Raw genomic sequence first — 26886 nt, forward strand, 5'->3', positions numbered from 1 at the left:
TTGAGTCTTCCTTATAGTTTCTCTTTGTTGAAATTCTTGCTATATTTGTCCATTTTTCTCCCAAGTTTGGTAAGCATCTTTTTGATCATCTTTATCAGGTAGATTACATGTGTCTGCTGCATCTAGTTTGCTTTTGAAGGTTTTTTTTTGTTTCTTTGTTTGGAACATATTACTCTGTCTCCTCATTTTGGATAATTCCCTGTGTTTATTTCTATGTATTAGGTATGTAGGTCACATTTCTCAGTCTTGGAGAAGTTGCCTTGTGTAGGAGATGTCCTATGGGGCCCGGAACATGCTCTCCCTGGCTACCAGAGCTATGTGCTCTAGCCGTGCCCCTTATGTGGGCTGTGTGGGCTCTTCTGTTGTGTGTGTTCAGTCGCTTCAGGTGTGTCTGACTCTTTGGGGTCCTATGGACTGTATCCTGCCAGGCTCCTCTGTCCATGGAATTCTCCAGGCAAGAATACTGGAGAGGGTAGCCATTCCCTTCTCCAGGGGATCTTTCTGACCCAGGGATCCAACCTGGGTTTCCTGCGCTGGTGGGTGGAGCCAAGTCCTAAGGCTACTGCTGGCCTGCTGGTGGGAAGGGGCTGGGTCCTGGGTGATCTACCTGGAGGACTCGAGGCTGGTGCCAGCCTGCTGGTGAGCTGGTAAGCTCTTGCCCTTAGTAAGCTAGAAGGAAGACTCCAAAATGGCGCCTGCCAGCACCAGTGTGCTTGTGGTAAAATAAGTTCCCCAAAAGGGTTTTCTCTAGCATCTGTGTCTCCAGGGAACATTCTAGTTGCCTTTTGCCTCTCTAGGAGATTCTCCAAGGTCAACAAATGGGTCTGACCCAGGCTGTTTTTAAATCACTGCCTTTGTGCTGGGACTTCAAGCCTGTGTAATTCCGTGCATGCTCTTTAAGAGTGGAGGCTGTGTTTCCTACAGCCCTCTGGCTCTCCCGTACTCAAGCCCTGTTGGTCTTAAAAGCCAGGCATTCTGGGGGCTCATCTTCCCGGCACAGGACCTCCTGACTGGTGAGCCCAATGTGAGGCTAACACCCCTTGCTACTTGGGGAGAGTCCCTACAATTATGATTATCCTCCTGCTTGTGGGTCACCAACACAAGGGTATGTGTCTTGACTATACTGCATCTCCATCTCTCCTACCTGACTCCCAGTATATCTCTAGTTATGGAAAAATTTTTCTACTAGTCTTCATGTTGTTTTCAAAATTAGTTGCTCTGTAGATACTTGTAATTCTGGTGAGTCTGTGGGAAGAGGGGAGGTCAGGGTCTTCCTAATCTGCCATATTGGCCACACCTCTTCTTACTAACTTTTGAGTTGTTCAGGCAAGGGACTGAGCCAGCTGACATCACTTCCCTTGTCTCTATAGTAGATCTGTCATGAAGATTAGATGCACATGGAAGGCTCTCCATCACTGGGTTATTCCTGAAGCAGCTGTTTGCTTTTTTAAAAGTTGTCCAGTTTTAATAGTTCTTTGTATATTTTGGATAGCAATCCTTTACAACATGTGTTTTTGTAAATATTTTCTCTGAGTCTGTGGCTGTATTCTCTTCTCATTCTCTTGACATTGTCTTTTGCAGAGTAGAATTTTTAATTTTAATGAAGTCCAGCTTATCAATTTTTTTTTCCATGAATTTTATCTTTAGTTTTCTGTTTTAAAAATTATTTGCATAGCCAAACCCATCTAGGTTTTTCTCTTAGGTTATCTTCTAGGAGTTTTACAGTCCACTTTGAGTTAATTTTTGTGAGGGGTGTAAGGCTTATGTCTAGATTCTCTCTCTCTCTTTTTTTGCATATAGATGTTCAACTGTTTCAGCACCACTTGTTAGAAATAATAGTGTGTTGCTTTTGCTCTTTTGTCGGAGACCAGTGGGCTGTATCTGTAAGGGTCTGTTTCTCGGCTCTCTGTTCCGCTCCATTGACCAGTTTGTTCACTCTGTTGCCAGCACCCTACTGTCTGGATCAACAGTAAGTCTTGAAGTCTGGTAATTAGTCCTCCAACTTTGTTCTCCTTGAATATTGCTTTCACTATTCTGGATCTCTTGACCTTCCACATAAACTTTAGGATCAGCGTGTTGACATCACAACACAATATTTTGACTGAAATTGCGTTTTCTCTACAGTTCACTTTGGGAAGAATTGACATCTTGACGATATGAGTTTTCTTATCCACAAACACGGACTATCTCTCTACTTATTTCTTGATAATTTTGTTCATCAGAGGTTTATAATTTTCCTCATGTAAATTGTATACACATTTTGTTAGACTTATACCTAAGTATTTCCTTTTGGGGGTGTTTATGTAAATGATATTGCATTTCGAATGTTAAATTCCACTTGTTTATTGCTGATACACTTTTGTCTATTAACTTTATATCCTGTATCTTATTACAATTGCTTATTAGTTCCAGGAGTTTTTTGTTGATTTATTTTCAGATGCTTTACACAAGTCATGTTATTCCCAGTTTGTACACATTTTATTTCCTTTTCTTGTCTTACTGAATCAGCTAGAACTTCCAAGTATGATGTTGAAAAGGAGTGATGAGAAGGGGCATCCTTGCCTTGTACCTAATCTTGGTGAGAAAGTTTTAAGTTTCTCACTCTTAGGCCTGATGCTAGCTGTAGGTCTTTTTTAGAAAATCTTTACCAAGCTGAGGAAGTTTCCCTATATTCCTAGTTTATTGAGAGTTTTTATCATGAATAAGTGTTCAATTTTTGTCAGTTGCTCTTTATGCATCTATTGATATAATCATGTGATTTCTTTTTAACCAATGGATGTAGTGGATTACGCTAACTGATTTTTTTGTAAAGGTTTACTGTGTTTTTTACCATATTGTTTCTGTTTCATGTTTTGGTTTTTTGTCTGTGAGTCCTGTGGGATCTTAGCTCTCAATCAGGGATCGAGCGCATTTGCCCTGCCCTGGAAGGCAGTCTCAACCACCGGACTACTGGGGAATCCCTGCACTAATTAATTTATCCAGCCCTGCATACCTTGGGTAAATCTCACTTGGTAATGGTTTATAATTATCTTTATACATTGTTGGATTTTTTGGCTAATATTTTGCTAAAGATCTTTACTTCTATGTTCATGAACGATATTGGTATTTATCACAAGATCTGTAGTTTTCTTGTAATGTTTTTTCTGTTTTTGGTAAAAGGGTAATCCTGTGTAGAATAGGTCAGAAAGTGTTCCCTCTGATTCTGTATTCTGAAAGAGAGTGTAGAGAATTGGTATAATTTCTTCCTTTAAATGTTTCATAGAATTCACCAGGGAACTCATCTGAACCTAATGCTTTTATTTTGGAAGATTATTAATTACCGATTTACTTTCTTAACAGACATAAGCCTATTCAGAGTGTTTATTTCTTCTTGTATGAGTTTTGGTAAATTGTGTCTTTCAAGGAATTGGTTCATTTTATCTATGCTATCAAATTTGTGGGCATAGAGTTGCTCATACATTTCTTCATTATTTTTCCAACATCCATAGAATCTGTAGTTATGTCTTTTTTATTTCTGATATTAGTAATTTATGTCTTCTCTGTTTCTTAATTAGTCTGTCTTGTGCCTTACCAATTGATCTTTTCAAAGAACTAAGTTGATTTATTGACTTTATCTATTGATCTCCTATTTTCAATTTCATTGACTTCTGCTCTAATTCTTATTGTTTCTTTTATTTTGCTCACTTTGGGTTTAATTTGCTCTTCTTTTTCTATTTTCGTAAAGTGGATGATTTACCATGCCTGACCTAATGTCCTGGCTTCCTTTCTGTTATGGGTTTAATTGTGTCCTCCTAAAATTCTTATGGTGAAATCCTCACCACAGTTTCTCAGGATGTGACCTTAATTGGATCGCTGCAGAGGTAATCTAGTTAAAATGATGTTATTATTATGGGCCCTAATTCAATATGACTGATGTCCTTGTAAAAAGGGAAAGTCTGGGTATAGACACCCACAGGGACAATGCCACATAAACCTGAAGCTGGCCATCTACATACTAAGGAGAGAGACCTGGAACAAATCCTTTCCTCACATCCATGAGAAAGTCAGCTTGGTTTCGGACTTCTGGCCTCTGTGAAACACTGTATTTCTGTTGTTGAAGCCACCCAGTTTCTGGTATTTTGTTATGGGAGCGCCAAGAAACTAATATATCTTCCTACCAGCAGAGATGCCATTGTCTGTCATCATTATTACCCCGCAAATCCCTTACCCTAGTCTACCTTTGTTATAGTCTTCTTGTTAGCACCTAACCCTAACCCTAATCCTTTCCTTACCATCCTAGTTAAATCTAATCATTGTTGTTTAGTTGTTAAGTCATGTCTGACTCTTCTGCACCCCCCATAGACTGTAGTCCACCCGGCTCCTCTATTCATGGAATTTTCCAGGCAAGAATACTGGAGTGGTTTGCCATTTCCTTCTCCAGGGGATCTTCCCAACCCAGGGATCACATCTGCATTGGCAGGCAGATTCCTTACCACTGAACCACCTGGGAAGTCAAAATCTAATTATTGGGTTGGCCAAAACGTTTGTTTGGGCTTTAGACCCAAGCAAATATTTTGGCCAACCCCATATTTGTTTACTCCAAGCCTGATCTTATGCAGCAAAACACCATGGGAGCAAAACACTGTGCCTGCTGGTCTCCCTTGTAATCCAGATTAGCTAACCTCAAGTGGACCCTTGGTGATGTCCAGCTTCCACACTACATCTCCCTGGTATCCACTGTCTCTTCCACCACCCAAAATGACCACTACAGACCTTGTGTTCTCTTTTCAATCTTCTAACACCTTCTCAACCATGTGCCCTGATGATGACCTTGCTGCCTATCTCACTGAGTAAATGAAAGCAGTTTGAAGAACTTCTGTATGCTCACCACCACATGCACCCACTCAACTATATATGTATCAAGACACTGCTTTCTCTCTTGTTATTATAGATGCATCATCCATGTTCTGTCTTCAGCCTGCTCTTCCCTTTAGGCACCATACCCTATCCCTTCTTGCCTGTTTCAGAACATCGTTTCAGGGATTATTCCTGGCTTCTTTCTCATCAGCCTTGTTAGGGGCTGAGTTGTGTACTCCCTAAATTCATATGTGGAGTTCTAACCCCCAGTGCCTTAGAGTGTGACTGAAGATAAGGTCACTAAAGAGGTAATTACATCAAAATGAGGTCCTTATGTTGTACCCTAATCCAGTGTGACTGGTGTCCTTTTAAGGAGAGGTGACACAGACATGCACAGAGGAGACAGTGTGAGGAGGAAATGACTCCCTTCGCCCGAGTAGAGACGCCTTCGAGGAAACCAGTGCTGCTGACCCTATAGAACCCTGGTCTCCAGAACTGTGAGAAAATACATTTCTGCTGTTTGAGCCTCTCGGTCTGTGGTACTTTGTTATGGTGGCCCTAGAAAAAGAATACCTGCTTACAAACATGCTGTAACCACACTCACCTTAAATAACACAACCCTTTCTTGAGTCCTCACCTCCTTCCAGCTCCTTCCTCAGTCCCTTTGCAGAAAAGCTTGGAGCTTTCCATACTGGCTCTCCACTCTTCTCCATTTCTTTCCTACCCCATTTGTCTCCAAGCACTGGAGTGTCACAGGGCTTAGTCCTTGAACCTCTGCTATCTTCTCTTTGTACTTATTCCTTATGTGAATCAACAATAGTCTCATGACTCTTAAATACCATCCATAGTTATCAGCAGCTCAGTTCATCTCTCCAAGTACATCCAAAATCTGACTACCACCACTCTGGTCCAGTCTTTCTTCTGTCACCAGAATTATTGCAATTGCTGCCTAACCTTCATGCTTCTGCTCTTGCCTATGCCATGGCGTATCCCTTTCATTTTAACATCAATACAGCGAAAATGTTGATCCCTTAAAAATATGTGAAATCATATTACTGCTTTTCTTAAGATTTCTCCAGTGGCTTCTTATATTACTCAAAGTAGAAGTCGGCCTTTTAGGCTCTAGAATCTTCTCCCTCTGTCCCTGAATCCATTACTTTCCTGAGCAAATCATTTTCCTTACTTCATCCTCACTCACTCAGCTCCAGCCATGCTATTTTCCTTACAGCTTAAAGATTCTGAGACCCCTCTTACCTTGGGATCTTTGCACCTGCTAATCTCTCTGGTTGAAATGCTCTTCCCATGAGAGATAGCCCTTATATTGCGTTCACAATGGATCTAATCTATTCCAACAGACTTGTAGATATGAAAATGCTCTGCAGATAGGAACACATTTCATCCACGTGTTCTTCTTTCAGATCTCTGCTCAATCGTCTCCTTGCCAGAAATGTCCTTTCTGACTCCTTATACTGTACAAAAAAGGAACCCCTACCAATACGCCTCCTGTATCCCACTATTCTCTTTACTATATCTCTACCCTTAGCTTTATCATGATTAGTCATGGGATACATTTACTTGTTTGCTTTTTTATATGTTTTCCTTCATTGGGATATTTGTAAATGTTATGAGGCCAGGAATTTTATTATTTTACTGCTTGTTGAGTCATTGAGTGATTAACTGAATTTTATACAAATTAACCTGTGATCTATAACTAGGTCTCCTTGATCTCTCCTGGGGCCAACCATGCATGTACCTGCTGGGCCCTGTGGATGTAAAGAGGGGCTGGGAGGGGTTCTGAAAAATGTTTAAGTCCCTCCTCTTGGAGAACTTTTTATTTGGCTACTAGAAGTGTTCTACACTGAACACAGCACAGTGCACTTATTGGATAGAGTGAAGGCTGGATCGCAGTGAGCTCACACAGTCAGGCACGACCTTTGTAAGAAGAGCATTCTGGTTCTGGCCTGGACATATTTGGCAGAATCTCAGTGTGAGCAGTGACACAGTGGTGGGAAAAAGGCCAAGGTTTTAAGACCATACCCATTTAAATGTTTGGGTGTAATTGCGTATATATTTAACTACTATTTGGTCCTACCTGAAAGATAAAGATTACACACATATACACATTTACAAAATAACATACAAGTTTATTCCATGTTTTATAACTTTTAATAGCTAACAACAGATTAGCACCACCTTTTTGAAACAAATCACATCCAATTTTACTGAATTTGTTTCCTCAACTGTAAAATAGGCATAATAATGCCAACTTCATCAAGTTAGTACAACTTCATGGGTTCAATTCTGGCTCTCTTGCTTTCTAGCTTTGTGACCTTGGATGAGAAGCTAAGTGTCTCTGTGCCTTGGTTTCCTCACATGTGAGATGCAGTGAATAATAATATATATCTCATAGAGTTGTTTTATGAAGTCAGTGAATAAAGACTAGGAGCTAGGTCAGAGGCTCTGTACGAAGTCAGGCTCTGTAAAAGCTGCCTATCACTGCTACTATCGTGTGAGGATGAGTTATGATAGCACCTGTGAAAGTAATTTGTCACATTGCACAAGTGTAGGAGGAGCTTCAATTCTGTATGTGTGTATGTGTGCAATTTTGGTCCTTGACACAGTACTGAGTAGGGGCTTCCTTCGTGGCTCAGACGGTAAAGATTCCACCTGCAATGCAGGAGACCCTGGGTTGATCCCTGGGTTGAGAAGATCCCCTGGAGAAGGGCATGGCAACCCACTCCAGTATTCTTACTTGGAGAATCCCATGGACTGAGGGGTCTGGCGGGCTACAGTACACAGGGTCCATAGAATCCAGAATAGTACAAGATAGCAGAGTAGAAGGACATGCACTCATCTTCTCCTCAAGAATACCAAAGTTGCAACTAGCTCTTGGACAGCCACCGACCAGAAGATGTTGGAATCCAGCAAAAAATGATATCCCACATCTAAGGATGAAGGAGAAGCTGCAACAAGACAGTAGTGGGGGTGCAATCATGTTAAAATCAAATCCCATACCTGCTGGGTAGGCCACCCACAAACCGGAGAACAGTAATATCAAATAAGTTCTTGCACTGTTGCAAAGGTTCTAGGCCCCACATCAGATTTCCCAACCTGGGGATTCAGCAAAGGGAATGCCCAGGGAGTCTGACTTTGAAGGCCAGTGGGATTTGATTACAGAACTTCCAGAGGAATGGGGGATATAGAGACTCATGGCGGGCGCAAACAAATCTTGTGTGCAGCAGGACCCAGGGAAGGAGCAGTGACCCCACAAGAGACTGACACAGATCTGCCTGTAAGTGTTTGAGAGTCTCCTGCAGAGGTATGAATGGGAAGTGGCCACCCCAGGGACCGGGGAGCTGGCAGCAGCAGTATGTGCTGGCATAAGTCTTTGTGAAGATCATCAGTACCCCTACTGCACAGGAACCTGGAACGTTAGGTCCATGAATCAAGGCAAATTGGAAGTGGTCAAACAGGAGATGGCAAGAGTGAACGTTGACATTCTAGGAGTCAGTGAACTAAGATGGACTGGAATGGGTGAATTTAACTCAGATGACCATTATATCTACTACTGTGGGTAGGAATCTCTTAGAAGAAATGGAGTAGCCATCATAGTCAACAAAAGAGTCTAAAATGCAGTACTTGGATGCAGTCTCAAAAATGACAGAATGAACTCTGTTTTTTCCAGGGCAAACCATTCAATATCACGGTAATCCAAATCTATGCCCCAACCAGTAACACTGAAGAAGCTGAAGTTGAACAGTTCTATGAAGACATACAAGACCTTCTAGAACTAACACCCAAAAGAGATGTCCTTTTCATTATAGGGGACTGGAATGCAAAAGTAGGAAGCCAAGAAACACCTGGAGTAACAGGCAAATTTGGCCCTGGAGTACAGAATGAAGCAGGGCAAAGGCTAATACAGTTTTGCCAAGAGAACGCACTGGTTATAGCAAACACCCTCTTCCAACAACACAAGAGAACACTCTACACATGGACATCACCAGATGGTCGACACCGAAATCAGATTGATTATATTCTTTGCAGCCAAAGATGGAGAAGCTCTATACAGTCAGCAAAAACAAGACCAGGAGCTGACTGTGGCTCAGATCATGAACTCCTTATTGCTAAATTCAGACTGAAATTGAAGAAAGTGGAGAAAACCACTAGACCATTCAGGTATGACCTAAATCAAATCTCTTATGACTATACAGTGGAAGTGAGAAATAGATTTAAGGGACTAGATCTGATAGACAGAGTGCCTGATGAATCATGGATGGAGGTTTGTGACATTGTTCAGGAGACAGGAATCAAGACCATCCCCAAGAAAAAGAAATGCAAAAAGGCAAAATGGTTGTCTGAGGAGGCCTTACAAATAGCTGTGAAAAAAGGGAAGCGAAAAGCAAAGGAGAAAAGGAAAGATATACCTATTTGAATGCAGAGTTCCAAAGAATAGCCAGCAGAGTTAAGAAAGCCTTCCTCAGCAATCAATGCAAAGAAATAGAAGAAAACAATAAAATGGGAAAGACTAGAGATCTCTTCAAGAAAATTAAAGATACCAAGGAAACATTTCATGCAAAGATGGGCTCAAAAAAGGACAGAAATGGTATGGACCTAACAGAAGCAGAAGATATTAAGAAGAAGTGGCAAGAATACACAGAAGAACTGTACAAAAAAGATCTTCATGACCCAGATAATCACAATGGTGTGATCACTCACCTAGAGCCAGACACCCTGGAATGTGAAGTCAAGTGGGCCTTAGGAAGCATCACTATGAACAAAGCTAGTGGAGGTGATGGAACTCCAGTTGAGCTATTTCAAATCCTGAAAGATGACACTGTGAAAGTGCTGCACTCAATATGCCAGCAAATTTGGAAAACTCAGCAGTGGCCACAGGACTGGAAAAGTTCAGTTTTCATTCCAATCCCAAAGAAAGGCAATGCCAAAGAATTCTCAAACTACTGCATAATTTCACTCATCTCACACGCCAGTAAAGTAATGTTCAAAATTCTCCAAGCCAGGCTTCAGCAATACATGAACTGTGAATTTCCAGATGTTCAATCTGGTTTTAGAAAAGGCAGAGTAACCAGAGATCAAATTGCCAACATCCGCTGGATCATTGAAAAAGCAAGAGAGTTCCAGAAAAGCATCTATTTCTGCTTTATTGACTATGCCAAAGCCTTTGACTGTGTGGATTACAATAAACTGGGGAAAATTCTGAAAGAGATGGGAATGCCAGACCACCTGACCTGCCTCTTGAGAAATCTGTATGCAGGTCAGGAAGCAACCGTTAGAACTGGACATGGAACAACAGACTGGTTCCAAATAGGAAAAGGAAAAGGAGTATGTCAAGGCTGTATATTGTCACTCTGCTTATTTAACTTATATGCAGAGTACATCATGAGAAACGCTGGGCTGAAGGAAGCACAAGCTGGAATCAAGATTGCTGGGAGAAATATCAATAACCTCAGATATGCAGATAACACCACTCTTATGGCAGAAAGTGAGGAAGAACTAAAGAGCCTCTTGATGAAGGTGAAAGAGGAGAGTGAAAAAGTTGGCTTAAAGCTCAACCTTCAGAAAACTAAGATCATGACATTTGGTCCCATCACTTCATGGCAAATAGATTGGGAAACAGTGTCAGACTTTATTTTTCTGGGCTCCCAAATCACTGCAGATGGTGATTGCAGCCATGAAATTAAAAGACACTTGCTCCTTGGAAGGAAAGTTATGACCAACCTAGATAGCATATTAAAAAGCAGAGACCTTACTTTGTCAACAAAGGTCTGTCTAGTCAAGGCTATGGTTTTTCCAGTGGTAATGTATGGATGTGAGAGTTGGACTATAAAGAAGGCTGAGTGCCAAAGAATTGATTCTTTTGAACTGTGGTGTTGGAGAAGACTCTTGAGAGTCCCTTGGACTGCAAGGAGATCCAACCAGTCCATCCTAAAGGAGATCAGTCCTGGGTGTTCAATGGAAGGACTGATGCTGAAGCTGAACCTCCAATACTTTGGCCACCTGATGCAAAGAGCTGACTCATTGGAAAAGACCCTGATGCTGGGAAAGATTGAGGGCAGCAGGAGAAGGGGACAACAGAGGATCAGATGGTTGGATGGCATCACCGACTCGATGGACATGGGTTTGGGTAGACTCCAAGAGTTGGTGATGGACAGGGAGGCCTGGCGTGCTGCAGTTCATGGGATTGCAAAGAGTCGTACACGACTGAGTGACTGAACTGAACTGAAGTAGCCCTACCATAGAGTGTGTAGTCTTTAGGACTGGGTCTCCTGAGGCCACGCAACTAACAGGGAGGGAGCACAATCCCACCCATCAGCAGAAAATTGGATTAAAGATTTACTAAGCATGGCCTTACCCACTAGAGAGTGACCTAGTATTCCCCACAGCCAATCTCCCCCCATCAGGAAGCTTGCACAAGTTTTTTATCCTCATCCATCAGAGGGCAGACAGAAGAAGTAAGAGCTATAATCCCACAGTCTTCAGAACAAAAACCACAATCACAGAAAGCTAACCAAAATGATCTCATGGATCACAGTCTTGTGTAACTCAGTGAAGCTATGAGTCATGCCATGCAGGCCACCAAGACAGAAGGGTCAGTGTGGTCCACTGGAGATGGGAATGGCAAACCACTTCAGTATTCCCCCCTTGAGAACCCCATGAACAGTATGAAAAGGCATAAAGATGTGACACCAGAAGATGAGCTCCCTAGGTTGGAAGGTGTCCAATAGATTTCTGGGGAAGAGTGGAGAAATAGCTCCAGAAAGAATGAAGAGGTTGGGCCAAAGCAGAAACAATGCTCAGTTGTGGATGTGTCTGGTGGTGAAAGTAAAATCTGATTCTGTAAAGAACAATATTGCATAAGAACCTGGAATGTCAGGTCAATGAATCAAGAAAGATTGGATGTTGTCAAGCAGGAGATAGCAACAGTGAACATTGACATCTTAGAAATCAGTGAAGTCAAAGGGACAGGATAGGGCAAATTTAATTTGGATGACCAGAGAAGAAATGAAGTAGCCTTCAAGTCAACAAGAGTCTAAAATGCAGTACTTGGGCACAGTCTCAAAAATGACAGAATGATCTCAGTTCATTTCCAAGCAAACCATTCAACGTCACTGTAATCCAAGTCTATGCCCCAACCACTAATGCCAAAGAAGCTGAAGTTGAGTGGTTCTATGAAGACCTACAAGACCTTCTGGAACTAACACTAAAAACAAACAAACAAAAAGTCCTTTTCATCATAGGGGATTGGAATACAAAAGTAGGGAACCAAGAGATCCCTGGATTTTTAACAGGCAAGTTTGGCCTAGGAATACAGAATGAAGCAGGGCAAAGGCTAACAGAATTTTGCCAAGAGAATACACTGGTCAAAGCAGACACCCTCTTCCAACAACACGAAAGATGACTCTACACATGGACATCACCAGATGGTCAATACTGAAATCAGATTGATTATATTCTTTGCAGCCAAAGATGGAGAAGCTCTGTAGTCAGTAAAACAAGACCTGGTTCTGACTATGAACTCAGATCATAGTTCATGACTATGAACTATGGCTCAGATCATGAACTCCTTATTGCAAAATTCAGGCTTAAATTTAAGAAAGTAGGGAAAATCAATAGACCATTCAGGTAGGACCTAAATCAAATCCCATATGATTACACATGGATGTGATGAGTAGATTCAAGGGTTTCGATCTGGTAGACAGAGTGCCTGAAGAATTATGGACAGGGTTTCATGACATTGTACAGGAAGTGGTTACCAAAACCATCCCTCCCCAAAGAAATGCAAGAAAGCAAAGTGCCTGTCTGAAAAGGCCTCACAAATAGCTGAGAAAAGAGAAGAAAAAGGCAAAGAGAAAGGGAAAGATATACCCAACTGAGAGATAAGAAAGCCTTAAGTGAACAATGTAAAGAAATATAGGAAAACAATAGAATGGGAAAGACTAGAGACCTCTTAAAGAAAACTGGAAATACCAAGGGAATATTTCCTGCAAAGATGAGCACAATAAAGGACAGACACAGCAAGGACCTAACAGAAGCAGAAGATATTAAGAAGAGGTGGCAAGAATACATAAAAGAACTGTACAAAAAAGGTCTTACTGACCCAGATAACCATGATGGTATGGTCAACTCACCTAGAGCCAGATATCCTGGAGTGTGAAGTCAAGTGGGCCTTAGGAAGCATTACTACAGATAAAGCTAGTGGAGGTAATGGAATTCCAACTGAGCTATTTCAAGTCCTGAAAGCTGATGCTGTTAAAGTGCTGCACCCAGTATGCCAGCAAAGTTGGCAAACTCAGCAGTGGTCACAGGACTGGAAAAGGTTAATTTTCATTCCCATCCCAAAGAAAGGCAAGGCCAAAGAATGTTCCAACTACTGTACAGTTGTGCTTATTTTACACGCTAGCAAGGTAAAGCTCAAAATTCTTTAAGCTAGACTTCAATAGTACAGGGCTTCCTGACATTTCAGTTGGTAAATAATCTACCTGCAATGCAGGAGACCCCATTTTGATTCCTGGGTCAGGAAGATCCACTGGAGAAAGGGTAGGCCACCCATTCCAATATTCTTGGGTTTCCCTTGTGGCTCAGCTGGTAAAGAATCCGCCTGCAATTCAGGAGACCTGGGTTCGATCCCTGGGTTGGGAAGATCCCTTGGAGAAGGGAAAGGTTACCCACTCCAGTATTCTGGCTAGAGAATTCCATGGACTGTATAGTCCGTGGGGTTGCAAAGAGTCGGACATGACTGAACAACTTCACTTTCACTTTCAACAGTACATGAACTGAGAACTTCCAGATATATAAGCTGGATTTAGAAAAGGCAGAGGAGCCAGAGATCAAATTGCTAACATCTGCTGGATCATAGAAAAAGCAAGGGAATTCCAAAAACATCTATTTCTGCTTCACTGATTACACTAAATCCTTTGACTTCTGGATCACAACAAACGTGGAAAATTCTTAAAGAGATGGGAATACCAAGCCACCTTACCTGTCTCCTGAGAAACCTGTATACAGGTCAAGAAACAACAATTAGAACTGGACATGGAAATACAGACTGGTTCAAAATTGAGAAAGGAGTATGTTAGGCTGTATACTGTCACTCTGTTTATTTAACTTATATGCAGACTACATCATGTTAATGCTGGGCTGGATGAAGCACAAGCTAGATCAAGATTTCTGGGAGAAATATCCACAACCTCTGATATGGAGATGATACCACTCTAATGGCAGAAAGAGAAGAGGAACTAAAGAACCTCTTGATGAGGGTGGAAGAGGGAAATGAAAAAACTGGCTTAAAGCTCAACATTCAAAAAACTAAGATCATTACATCTGGTCCCATCACTTCATGGCAAATAGATGGGGAAAAGGGGGAAACAGTGACAGATTTCATTTTCTTGGGCTCTGAAATCACTATGGATGATGACTGCAGTCATGAGATTAAAAGACGCTTGCTCCTTGGAAGAAACTGAGACAGAGTATTAAATAGCAGAGACATCATTTTGCTGACCAAGGTCCATATAGTCAAAGCTATGGTTTTTCTAGTAGTCATGTACAGATATAAGAATTGGGCCATAAAGAAGATTAAGCACCAAAGAACTGATGCTTTCAAGCTGTGGTGCTGGAGAAGACTCTTGAAAATCCCTTGGATAGCAAGAAGATCCAACCAGTCAATCGTAACAGAAATCAACCCTGAATATTCATTGCAAGAACTGATGCTGAAGCTGAAGCTCCAATACTTTGGCCACCTGATCGTGTGGAGCTGATTAGTTAGAAAAGACCCTCTTGCTGGGAAAGATAGAGGGCAAGAGGAGAAGGGGGCAACAGAGGATGAGATGGTTTGATTGCATCACTAACTCAATGGACATGAGGTTGAGCGAACTCCAGGAGATAGTGAAGGACACAGAAGCCTGGCGTGCTGCTGTTCTTGGGGTTGTAAAGAGTTGGACATGACTTTGTGATGGAACAACAATAGCAACAGTACTGAACAGTGGTTAAAGGTTTGAGCTCTCTAGCTATATAGTTTAGAAACAAATTTTTTATCCACTTGTACCAACTGTGTGACCATTGGCAGATTACTCAACATTTCTGTTCCTAAATATCCTCACTCATTTTTAGAGTGAGAATAATAGTGCCTCTTTAATATGTAGTTTTGTGGCATAGATGCAATAATACACAGAAAGTGCTTTTTCAATTGACTTGCACAGTAAGCACTTAATGAATGTTAGCTCTTATTTGTGATGGATTCAATGTCACTGAAGCCTTGATGTACCAACACTATTAATTCTCCAGGTTCTACAGCACAGTCTGACCTGTGTGAGCCTTTTGGCTAGCAAACCGGATGGTAAGAGCCTGGATAATAAGTCATAGTCATGGATTTAGCTCATTCTGCTCATAACATGCACATGCTTAATACTAATCTGAATTTTTCCCACCCTGGCTAATCATTACTTCTCAAAAATGCTGACCAAATCTGAAAATAATCTTCAGATCTGTCATTAATTTAAGAAGTAATGCTTTCCAGTGTGGCTAGCTTTCTCAAGCCACTCTCCCACTGAATTGCATTCATTACTGTGGTGGGTATTCATTTTCCCTAAATTAATCTTTTAAGAGTGAGTAATGACCATAAGAGTTGGAATATTTTTCTTCTCTGAGTGGAGGATGCAGTCTAGAAATTCAACATGGCCTGACCGGAATACCAGAGATCTGTGGAACTGCTCATGGGGTGTGATGAGGGTTGTCACCACTGTTACCTTTATTTTATTTATTTTATTTTTTGTATTTTTGTAATTCCCGCAGTTTATTTGAGAGCAATTTTTTCTGACATATATTCATATGAATTTTAGATCAGTTATTTCAAAGTGCACATGAGTTATGTATATTTCCCTATAACCAGGCACTGACAAAAGAATACTTAATATATCAATATATAAGTATTCCAACATAAAAGGACTTTTTCCAACTTAATACTTTTTCCCATACAAGGTGATCTGTAATTGACATTCAGGCAATTATATGCATGTAGAAGCAGACACAGTCCCCAAACTGACCATAAGATAAACCAGCACACATGTCCTTCTCCTGGATATAATTACATTTCCAGAGGCAAAGGGGTTCAAATGGGAACAAATAAGTTGACTTCCTTATGAAATAAACTACACAGACACAAACTAAGAAGCAGTGAAGGTGCTAAAGGTGAATCCCACATATCTCCCTCCTTCCTGTCCTGAAAACGTACTCGTGGGCACTGTGAGCGTGTGACACTTGACCAGCGTCACTGGACGCCAGGCCCTGGCATCGAGAGGGAGTGCAGGCAGGGGCCCGTCCAGAGGGAGAGGTAGTACAGGCAGGGGCCCGTCCAGAGGGAGAGGTAGTGCAGGCAGGTGCACGTCCGGGAGGGGTAGTGCAGGTTCCTGGAGGGACGTCTTATTTCACTTCATCATGTTCTACTGTGCTGCTCCACTATTTCGACTGTTCCACTGTTTTTTGTAACTGGGGCAAAGTGGGAGGTTCAGCTAGTCTAAGGAACCCTTACCCCATAAACTATCTGAATCAAAGATGTTTTATTTACTCTTTTGCCAAACACAAAGACTGATTTCCATCTACAATTATTTTGTCAGGTGAGAAACAGTGAGTCAGTTGAAGAGAGGGCTGCGGCCCTCGCTCGGGAGGTGACACTGTTGACACTTGACACCTGGCCTGGGGGGATGAGCCTGGGCCACAGCGGGACGGCCGGGTCAGTGGACCTTCTCCAGGAAGGCCCTGCAGCACCACACGCACTGCTGGTAGACGGTCTCAAAGTCAGCGTCGTTGCCATAATAGGGATCTTCAATGATAAGTTGTTTTTGTGGATCATAGCTCCCCAGTAGTTAGATTTTCACTCTGCAGTTTTTCAAGTAACTTGATTACTTTTTCTATTCAAATCTCTCAGATTGCTCTCATCCATACATAGTATATAATCAAAAGTGGCAAAGTCTTCTTTGGTAACCTGCCGGGCAACGTGACTCATGGGGATACCATGCTTCTTCATGCAAGCCTGCCCCCGATAATCAGGAGGGTTTCCTAGTTCATACGTGGGTGTCGCTGCACTGTCTATACTCCAATTATCTGAAATGTTTTGATCAGTTACAAGTTTCCTGAAAACTGCTTCTGCGATGGCTGATTGACAGATGTTACCCAGACACACGAACAGCACCGACTTGGTCACCTGCTCAGCCATCTTCCCGTGCGTGCAAAGGCCACCACTGTTATCTTTAAAGCATTAGTTGTGTTACTTGATGTGACCTCCCGATGGGTCACTGATTACACAGAATCCCCAAGTGCTTCACTGAAACTGATGATAAACTTTGGCGGCTAACTCGGTCTTACTTGGTCTTAAACTGAGATTGGTTAAAGGCTAACATGTAGTGTGTGTGTGTGTGTGTGCAACTGAGGACAAATTCACTCACTTCAAAAAAGTCGTTTACAGTTTCCAGCTTTATTTCTAGAACTATACATTAATACTTAATCTATTTTCCTTAGAGATGCTTTTCTAACAGATGTGCTTACTTTTATATGCAGGGTATTTGATTGAAATATTAATTTTTGTTTCATTTCTGTTACTATAATGTTTAGACTTTGTTCCCATAATGTAGCCAGGCATTTATGTTCTTTTCAGAAGGCTTTGGGTTCAGGGGTTCAGAAGGTTCAGGGGCTTTGGGGTTACAGATAAAAAGGAGATGTCACCAGAGAACTGCCTGTCTCATCTTTGGCTTCTGCAAGTCTGACTCACTGAAAAGAATGATACTGGGTTTTCATTGAGGGGGAGGATGGAGGAGAGTGTTTGCAGAGGTGGAAGCTGTCACAGGGGAGAAGAGGGAGAATAGGATTGGGCTGAGGGGATCCGTGTTCGGGAGGCCAGTAAAGAGTCCACGGTGTCCTCTGCAACCTTGAAAGGAGTGGTGAGACTCTCCGAGGACCAGTGCCCACTGAGAGGGCAGTTCTGCATTTCCTGAGAGCCAAGAGGCATTGACTCGGAGAAAGGACAAGAAGAATGATGGCAGGGCTTCCCTGGTGGCTCAGCGGTAAAGTTTCTGCCTGCCAATGCAGGAGACATGGGTTTGATCCCTGATCTGGGAAGACTCCACATGTCTCAGAGCAACTAAGCCCATGGGCTACAGCTGTGGAGCTTGTGCTCCAGAGCCCGGGAACCGCAGCTGTGACTTCTGAGCCCACGTGCTGCAAGCCCTGCAGCCTGGGTACCTGGAGGGCGCGCTCGGCAGCAGGAGAAGCCACTGCATCAGGAGCCTGAGCACTGTGGCTAGGGAGCAGCCCGAGAAATGCCCGGGCAGCAGCAAGGACCCCACACAGCCACAGATAAATAAATGAAACTATTTAAAAAAAATGATGGCAGTACCAGAAATGACACTTCATTCTTTTTTCTGGCAGTGGGAGAACCCCACATTGGAGCAGGACTCCTCTGAGGGTAGGGAGGGATTCTCAGTACAGACCAGAGTTTGCCATGGATTTCACTGAGTGAGCACTCACATCAGATTTAATGATTTAGAGAAATAAATGAATCTAAGATTTCCTGTATCCAAGTGTTGTGGAAGGAAATCCATACCTCCCACATTTATAAGCCTGTAAGAGACAGGTGCTGATGGTGGCTGTGACCCAGCACGGCCCATGAGATGTCGCGGGTGGGTGTTCACTGTGGGCCTGTCCCTGGTGCTTAGAGAGCAAGGCGGTCCCCCCGGAGAGCGTGGACCTAGCCATTTCTGAGCGACGCCATGCAGGAGAAAGGCTCTTAAGTGACCTCAGGCCAGGGGAGCGTATACTCTCCTAATTTTCTGCTAGAGAACCGGGAGATATGTGGAGAAAGAGGCACTGTTTAAAGTGACTATGCAGGCTAGGGCAGGGTTCCTCAGGTGAATCTTGAAGCATTTGCTTTAAGAAAGCTGTTTCTCACTCCAAACTCAGGAAACACCAGCCTACTTTTTGTCTCTATAGTTCACCAGAAAAGATGGAACTTGGGTAGAAAATGCAACATTCTTTGGACAATACAGAATACCATTTAAAGGAAAAGAGATTAAGTGAAAGCAATGGTTCATACTCAACCATATGAGCATCCATGTAAACCACGAGTAAACTTTATCTAAAACCTTTACTGCCAGGGATCCTTGCTTTTTGCAAATAGAATTACAGACCCTTTTGGTGGTCTGTGAAGCCTGTAGATTCTTTATCAGAATGATGTTTTAAAATACCTAAATTAAAAGCAAATTATATTAAAACAGAATTATCAAAGTATTAAGAAAAGCAATACTAGGCTATGTTAACATTTTTGCTTCTTAAGATATCAGATGCTAACATGCAGCAATGGGTCTAACAATCACCATAATTTTGAAGTAGTGATGAGCAAAAGGCAAATTTTGAGAAATGAAAATAACTGCACTCTTTTTTGATGACCAAGTCAAGGAGCTCTACTAATAATGAAAGGAAATAATGAATTTTTATTAGAAATTAGTGAAAATAAGGATTAATTTTTCCCTTTCAAATTTACAGATCTCCCAAATTTTATCAGATTAAGAAGCTTTTGGTAGCGTTTTGATGGAAGCAGATAAATCCATTATGAGACGTGTGTGTGTGTGTGTGTGTGTGTGTGTGTGTGTGTGTGTGTGTATGGTATGGGAGATTTGATCCAGTGTAGACAAAATTTAGACTTTCTTCTATGGTAGGACTGTTTATTTGCCTCCTCTTGTGAGCTGTTTTTTGGTATTAGATTTTCTGCGTTCTTTCCAAATAAAACTACAGGCTATAAATACTTCAGTGAGAAAAGATTTTGGAGACATGTTGTGTTACAGAAAGAAACTTCTCTTGGTCTAGAGAAGCTTCAGGCTTTTTCCTGGAGCTATTGGATTTGGCAACAAGCTCAGCCACTCCAGAGTCAGAAGAGATGGATGCAGTGATCCAGGACACAAGTGAAAAGAAATTTCAAAAAGCCTCTGACTGGGAGAAGGGAAGGGGGTCAAGGGTCAGGCTGCTAAAGAGAAAAGACCCAAGCCTTCTGATTTATTCACTTTTAGAGAGGGTTGGATCTCTTCTGAGGGGACGGCGGCTTCTTAATCAGAGCAAGCAGCAGTATTGGCAAGCTAAAATATTGCTTTCATAATATTTTTTTCTCAAAAGGAGAATTAGATATCTCTTAAAGTTCTCTTTGAAGTTTCTCTGAGTAGTGGTCCTGCTTATTATTTTGCATGAAGATCAAGCACCACAGACTTAGCTATTTTTCCATGATAGGAATAGAATTCCACTGGACATGCAGAACAGTATCACAGACTGTTGTCTAGGCTTTCCAGTCAGGCTCCCTCAGTACAGGCACTCTGCTTAGATACTTGTGTGAAATGTGTTTTCATCTCCACATCCACCAAGCATTTACACAAAAACACATAAACCTGTTTTTTTTTGTCTGGTGCACATACGTTCTATTATTTCTGTCTATGACACTTGAAGGGCTTCACTAGTAGCTCAGACACTTAAGAATCTGCTTGCATAGCAGGAGACCCAGGTTTGATCCCTGAGTTGGGAAGATCCCCTGGAGTAGGAAATGGCAACCCACTCTAGTGTTCTTGCCTGGAGAATCCCATGGACAGAGGAGCCTGGCGGGCTACAGTCCATGGGGGTAGCAAAGAGTCAGGCACAACTGAGCAACTAACACTCTCATGAAACTTGAATTTCATATTTTTAGGTTTTGGGGAAATGTTTTTGGAGAAAGCAAATGTCAGATATTTTTAGATGATCAGCGCTGTTTTATTGCAAAGCATGATTCCAAGGTGGCCATTTTTAAAGCATAAAATGACAGTAACTGCACAGTACGCACAAACAGGAAAATCCTACAGTACGCAGCATTAGGGAAAACAAGCTTTTAATAGTCTGAATAGTTCAACTTGGTACCAAGAAATAAAGGAAAAAGTTTATTTTAGCTTAGATTCTAAGTAATACCTCTGTTCCCAAATACTCTGTATAGTTCTCTATTGAAACATTTAAATTATTGATTCCAAGCAGTCTGATCTCAAGCATAAACAACATCATTCGATGTATCCAACAAACTTGTGGCCAGAAGAACTTCCTTCTGATAAAGACCTTGGACGTCAGTATACAACAAGGCCATGGGCACCTCATCTTAGAGGCACATAGCAGTGGGTTTAGGGTCACAGAAGGTCTTTGAGGGTTCTCTCCCGGAAAGATGTGTGATATCAAGTCTCAGGTCTACAATTCTCTCCTCTTCTCTAGAAAATTACTTTCAGATGAAAGGTCAGCTGTAAAATGTCTATTATGGACTGGTCACTCAATACATCTTTATTTTGCTGAGAATAAATTTCTGGCTAGCAAAGCTAACTTCATTCACTTGATCTTCAAGTTCTGCATTCCAGATATGTTCCTTGTATTTTACCAAGTCTAGAAATTCCAGTTTTCTCTTACTAATTGGGATTGTGAAAAATAGAAGTTTCCTTCTTCTTTAATTGACCTTTATTCCTTTTGAATATCTGGATATTTTATTTTTTAATGATTGCTTGCTTTAACCACAGGATAAAATGTTTGAAATTGTCATTAATTTGAAGACAGTCTAGTGGGAATCTGAACTCAGATCATCAATGTGGCTGCTTTTTTTCCATATGGAAAAGCGGAAATAAAGCTAGCTTGCATTTCCTTCCTAAGTAGACTCCAAACAACTTTGAATCAGGGTGTACAAATATCCTCAGCCAGTTAGGAGTTAGATTTTGCTGAAAAATGAGATAATAGTAAACTAGAGCAAGAGTTTCCCTTACTGAGCTTATTGTACAAAGAGCAACAGGAGGAACAGAGAATTTTCTGATTCACAAAAAGGTGCCCACTCTTTATAGACTTGTGAATAGCATTTTTCCAGACACAATCTCAACAATATTCATTCTTCTGGGTCAAAACAAGTAGAATTCTGAGGATTATTCATCCTACTTTTGGAAGAGGAAAGCTGGGACCGAGCTATGGAGAGCAGAAGTGCTCAGTGGTGCTCAAAATGGGACACGGATTTCCCCATCCTGGGTTTGAAGTCATGCACAAGTCCCTTTGTATTTTGAAGTAAAACGCTGACTCAAGAGTTAATGATTGGGAGATATGAAGGTGTAGAAACAAAGAATAGCTCTTGGGCTGGGGAACTGATAACAATCTAGACTATAAATCTGTGATGTAGCATAATCACCAAACTCCGAGTTCCCTGAAAGATACAGATAAAGGCCTGACACACACTTCAAGTTGTTTTTATACAAAGCAGACCCCCACCAGATGAAACTGCTGAGGGCAAGAACATGACCCTAGACTAGTCAAAACCAGAAGGTTGATGATGCTTAAAACTTTATGTTGATGCCAACCGGTTCAAGAATTGTGCATGAGCTGATCACACACCCTGTAGCATCCTTCCTCACAGTGACTTTAAAAACCCTTCCCTGAAAACCATCAAGGAATTTGGGTCTTTTGAGCATGAGCCTCCCATTCTGCTTGTTTGGCATCCTGCAGTAAATGCTGTGATTTCCTTCAGCCCAACCTGGCTTTACTGTGTGTGGGCAAGCCAACCCAAGTTTGGACTGGTAACAGGCTCATACAGGGAGATGCTGCATGTCTGTTACACTGTCAGATGTCCTTTCACTTGATGAAAAAAAAGCAGAACACAATCTTCTACATTTGGTGGGTCACATGACCACTTCTGAGCAACGTGTGTAGAGTCCTTTGCAATGAAGGCGAATTTTATTTTTTATTAAGCCACTTGGTGGTCTTGAAAAAACACATAATTCTGAGTGTGTGATGGTGGTTATTTCAGACAGTGAAGCACCAGGAATAAAAGACTAATTCTGCTGCAGGATGAAGCTGGTTGTGGTCCACTTAACAACTCGAATGTGCTGATACAGCCTGCTGGACCAGGTATGCCTCTGGGAGACTTCAGTGCTCTTCTCCTCATGTTAAATCATGCATCTCTTTTCCATTGATTGTGCATAACATTTTTCACTTTCTGATCCAAGTTACATTTTATTCAAGTTACATTTTAGGGGGCAGTGAATTTGGATGGCCACAGGCAGGGCTTCTTCATGTTGTATATTATTGTCTTTAAAAACAAATACGATTTTATTATTATTGTCACAAAAGTGGCATATAATTATTGTAGAGGATTTTGGATATTTAGAGCTAACATTTAGAACATATATATATATGTCTTTCTATTTTGTATTTTAAAATAAGTTTGGACCATACTATGTATAGTATTTTGGATACTTTTTCATAGAATAAGTTTTCGTACTATGAACATTTTCCCATTATCTTTAAATAGTCCTCTACAGAGTGATTTTTTTAAAAAAAGAATCATTGAATAAAATAGTGCATAGTATTTTATTGTTTGTCATTTCTATAATTTAGACAATACTCACTTTTTTAGCATTTATGTAGATTCTAATTTTCAGCTGTCATTTTAGTTCAGTTCAGTTGCTCAGTCGTGTCCGACTCTTTGCGACCCTGTGAATCACAGCATGCCAGGCCTCACTGACATTACCGACTCCTGGAGTCTACCCAAACCCATGCCCATCAAGTCGGTGATGGCATCCAGCCATCTCATCCTCTGTCGTCCCCTTCTCCCCCTGCCCCCAATCCCTCCCAGCATCAAGGAGTATGTCAAGGCTGTATATTGTCCCCCTGCTTATTTAACTTATATGCAGAGTACATCATGAGAAACGCTGGGCTGGATGAAGCACAAGCTGGAATCAAGATTGCCGGAAGAAATATCAATAACCTCAGATATGCAGATGACACCACCCTTATGGCAGAAAGTAAAGAGGAGCTAAAAAGCCTCTTGATGAAAGTGAAAGAGGAGAGTGAAAAAGTTGGCTTAAAGCTTAACATTCAGAAAACTAAGATCGTGGCATCTGGTCCCATCACCTCATGAGAAATAGATGGGGAGACAGTGGAAACAGTGTCAGCTGTCATAAGCAGCTGCTAATTTCAGCTTATTTATGTAGATTCTAATTTTCACCTGTCATAATTTCAGCTGTTCCTATGAATACACCTGTAGACAAATCTTTGAGAGCATCCATAGTGATTTTTTAGAATAAGTTCCTAGAAGTAAAAGTATTGGGCCAGGGAATGTGAACATGGCTAAGGCTTTTCCTGTGTATCCTCAAATTGCCTTCCAGAAGAGATTGCACCCAGTTACAGTCCACCAGCCACGTGATGCTGGTTTTTCCTTTATTTTACCTCCAACTGGTTTACTGCTTCTCCCTTTTGACTTGATGTTTCTTCACAAAATTGCAAACTTAGGTTTTAAGTGAAGTGATATGTTTTCCTCTGTTTTCCATGGTTTTCCTTGAATGCAGATACATCCTCAGAATCCTTCTTAACACAGAGGTTTAGGCATAAAAAGCTAAATGGTTAGAATTACCCCACAAGAGGAAACCTACTTGCCATTACTGCTTTATGGCTAAAATAAGACAGCAGATATTAATAGTTAGAGACCAGTCAACCTATAACATCATGTGTCGCTCTCCACCATCTAGTCTTGGCCATACAAAGGGTAGGACAGGACTTGAGCAGGAGGCCAGCATTAGTGGTTTTGTGTGCATACCAAGGAATCAGACCTACTAATACGGGGAAGGTCTCAGAGCACTGATTATGGTCTTCCTTTCAGATTCAAGGTTTGGCTACAGCATGAGGATCTGTGGGAGGTAGAAGAAAAACTAGACAGATTCTTCAAGGATTAGGTTGCCAAAGAGGGCTTGGTTAAGGAAGCCTCCCAGTCTGTTAGCTAATAGAACATGTACCCAGTTCTAAGATGACAGTGATTTTTAAAATCCAGGTTAAGCTGCTGTATCTTTTCCCATGTCTAGTTTGCTGTTGCAGCTCGCCTGGAGGGATTATTTAGGAGCTGCTGGGGGTACCACTAACTCTTTGTGGTTGTGAGTGATCAGCGCTGGGCCAGCAGCAGAGGTTATCAGGTCAGATGTAAGCCCTTGTTGGTGCTGTCTGAATGAGCATCTCCCGGTTGGGCCTCTCATCACTCTTGGCTGCTGACCAGTCGCCTGGAGAAGCAGACCTTTTAACCTCTGCACCCGGCTCTCTGTGTCACCGCTGAGCATGACCCTGCAGGACAGATTCTCAGGCCAGGACTGCACATGGAAAGCGGGAAAGGGGTGGGGTTGTGAGGGTCTGCTTGTGATTTAGAACAAAAGCAAACCACTTTGAAAATCAATTTTTAACTGCCTTAGCTCTTACTTTGTAAAGTATTTCTCAACAGAATTTTCTTTATTGTGACAGTGACATGTTTCTTCTGCCAGCATTAAAGAATCCTGTTAATTTTAGTGGTTTGCTTTATTTTTCTAAAAAACATTATGTGCACACAATAATTGAGGAAAAAAAGCCAAACAGAACCTTGATGCTTTGGACCTTCTTCAGCTAGATTGCTGGCAGACTTCTAAAAGCCTTGTTTGTAACTGTAAAATGTGCCGAGAAGCACAGAATGTTTTCATTTCCAATTCAAATATTATTCTTGAGAGAAAACTTGGTTTCCCAGATAACCTCTTACCTCTACCTGCTCACTGATATTGACCCTCTGGCAAGAGTCTGGCCTGTGCTCAGGGTGATTCTTCTGCCCGCCCACCCCTGCCCCTGCCTTCTTTCCCTTCTCTTCTCCTTCCTCTTGTTCTCCTCCATCCCTACCCTTGCTCCTCAGTTCTTCAAAGTTCTGCTGTTTTTATTGTGACATAACATGGCACGATAATATTACTGCTTAATCAGTAAAAACAAAGATACAGTTTGTGCTCTGTGCATATGTGTGTGTGTGTATTTGTGTGGTGTGTAAGGTTTGTGTGTGTGTGTGTAAATGGCCTTCCCTATGTCAATAACATCATAGTCTCGTAAGTGTGTTCCCTCTCTTACTTGCCCATTTATGTTAACTGAAAACTGAAATGTGGGAAGAAGTGAATTTCATGTTCCCATGAGTGGGTCCATTACCTAAAACTGGAATCCTTCCTGTCTCTTCAGAATGAAATCAGGCAGCCTTTAAGAGAATATTTTGATATAACATACACCTTCTATTACATCCCCTGGACTTAGTTGTTTTATAACTGGAAAACTGGACCTTTTACTACCTTCACCCATTTCACGCACCTGCCTGCCCACCACTTCCACACACCCCCTTCTGACAAACAACGATCTGTTCTTTGTATGTTTGAGTTCAGTTCTCCCCCCCACCCCAGATTCCACTTGTAAGTAAGAGCATACAATATTCGTATTTCTCTATCTGACTTATTTTGCTCAACACAATACCCTCAAGGTCCATTCATTCTGTCACAGATGGCAGGATTTCCTTCTTTTGTATGGCTAAATAGTATTTCATTGTATTAGATTCCACTTTTTTTACCCATTCATCTTTTGATGGATGCTATTGACAACCTAGACAGCATATTAAAAAGCAGAGACATCACTTTGTCAATAAAGGTCCATCTAGTCAAGGCTATGGTTTTTCCAGTAGTCATGTTTGGATATGAGAGGTGGACTCTAAAGAAAGCTGAGCACCGAGGGATTGATGCTTTTGAACTGTGGTGTTGGAGAAGACTCATGAGAATCCCTTGGACTGCAAGGAGATCCAACCAGTCCATCCTAAAGGAAATCAGTCCTGGGTGTTCATTGGAAGGACTGATGTTGAAGCTGAAACTCCAATATTTTGGCCACCTGATGCGAAGAGCTGACTCATTTAAAAAGACCCTGATATTGGGAAAGATTGAGGGCGGGAGGAAAAGGGGGCGACAGAGGATGAGATGGTTGGATGGCATCACTGACTCAATAGACATGAGTTTGGGTGGACTCCAGGAGTTGGTAATGGACAGGGCCTGGCGTGCTGCGGTTCATGGGGTCACAAAGAGTCGGACACGACTGAGCGACTGAACTGAATTGATTGATAACGCATTTTTGTGCATTTCATCTTCACTCTGTTTTTGTCTTCTGTCCACATACACACACACACACACCAGCCAATTTCATAGCAGTAAATAG

The 26886-nt window shown here is 41.7% G+C and overlaps 1 protein-coding gene and 1 pseudogene across 5 annotated transcripts in view; one reads left to right on the plus strand and one right to left on the minus strand.

The window, feature by feature from the left end:
• Positions 1-26886, plus strand: part of LOC122694217 — a 233189-nt gene that overhangs the window by 137483 nt on the left and 68820 nt on the right. The window contains exon 4 of one of the 5 annotated variants that reach the window (XR_006341143.1): positions 22713-23154. The exons of the other annotated variants lie outside the window; for them this stretch is intronic. The gene's annotated coding sequence lies outside the window, so the exon portion shown is untranslated. Of the gene's footprint in view, positions 1-22712; positions 23155-26886 lie in introns of those variants that run through there. 5 annotated transcript variants of the gene reach the window in all.
• On the minus strand, positions 16581-17062 carry LOC122694218 (annotated as a pseudogene).

This window comes from Cervus elaphus, chromosome 5 (assembly GCF_910594005.1).
Source record: "Cervus elaphus chromosome 5, mCerEla1.1, whole genome shotgun sequence".
Classification (NCBI taxonomy): domain Eukaryota; kingdom Metazoa; phylum Chordata; class Mammalia; order Artiodactyla; family Cervidae; genus Cervus; species Cervus elaphus.